General features: G+C 38.5%; 1 non-coding gene across 1 annotated transcript; it reads right to left on the bottom strand.

Moving 5' to 3' along the window:
* Positions 1–662: 662 nt before the first annotated feature.
* On the bottom strand, positions 663–768 carry LOC145118303 (small nucleolar RNA R71). The gene has a single exon (XR_013713260.1). It is a non-coding gene; the product is annotated as a small nucleolar RNA R71 (small nucleolar RNA).
* Between the last annotated feature and the right edge of the window lie 496 nt (positions 769–1264).

Genomic DNA, 1264 nt, shown 5'->3' with positions numbered 1-1264 from the left:
TTTTAGTTTAGTGATTTTTATTCCTTTTACGTGTTTTTGTTTTGTTTCAGTGATTTATAACCCGAGGATCTAAAACTCCAATTGTTCCTCCACTAGAAGATCCAAAATCAGCTTTCCACAAGAAGAAAGGAAAGAAGGGAGAGTCGAACAATACTTTCAAATCAGAAAAATTCGAGCTTTTCGAGAGGACACCTAATAAAAAGAGGATTGGATATGAGCCAGAGATATTTACCGAAGAAAGTTAAGATGAGGAAGAGGTAAAGAGCGATGTTGAAAAGATGACAGACATAACGAGAATGATGATGGGAGACTACAAGAAGAGGTTACGTGAAGAACATGGACCAGGTCTAGTTTCGGCCGAGATACCAGCCAAAAGAAGTTTTGAGCTCAAATGGCATATTCTATCCATGCTCAAGGAGTTACCTTTCACCGAGAAAGAGTATGAGGACACTTTCAAGCATATTGATGAAGTAAAGGAAATTGCCAACTACTTTAATGTTCCTAATGTGCCAAGAGAATCCGTGCTACTAAGGATGCTTCCGGTGACATTTACCAGTGAAGCCAAGGTTTGCTTGAAATCACTAGCACCCAGATCCATTACTACATGGGTAACACTTCGTGATGCTTTTATTGAGCAATTTAGTCCACCTTCAAAGATCTCAAAGATCAAGAAAAAGATTGCTAATTTCAACAAGAGGTTGGAGAGTCTCTATATGAAGCATGGGAGAGATATAAGGGCTTGCTTAGAATTTGTCCTCAACATGATCTTAATGTCCAACAAGAAGTTTCCATCTTCTATGATGGAGTGAATGTAACGACTAGACAACTTATTGACTCCCAAGGACCAATGACCAAGAAGTAGCTGGCCACCATCAAAGAACTGATTGAAGAATTTGTGAAGCACTCACATGAGTACCACAACCCAAGAGAGGATGTTACTAGAGGAAAATGAGATGGAGGAAAAGAGAACATAGCTTTGTTTTTGGCGAAGTTAGAAAATATGGATTGGCGAATGAAAAAATTGGATCAATCCATTCATGCTATAAGAGTTGGGTGTGATAATTGTAATCCCAAGAAGGAGTGGTTGCCATATGAAGAGTATAAGAAGCAAAAAGATGAAAAATATAGACAAACCGGTCAGGGTTTGTACCAAAAAGAGCAACCACCACCCGAAAAGAAGATGGATTTTTGAGTCTGTACTTCATAGATTTATGGAAGAATCTGAAAAGAGGCACGATGCTACTGATGCTGATATAAGAAATCA

This window comes from Lactuca virosa, chromosome 5 (assembly GCF_052849685.1).
Source record: "Lactuca virosa cultivar CGN04683 chromosome 5, Lactuca_virosa_CGN04683_v6, whole genome shotgun sequence".
Classification (NCBI taxonomy): Eukaryota; Viridiplantae; Streptophyta; class Magnoliopsida; order Asterales; family Asteraceae; genus Lactuca; species Lactuca virosa.
The sequence above is the reverse complement of the archived record's forward strand: the minus strand, read 5'-3'. Positions and strand labels throughout refer to the sequence as shown.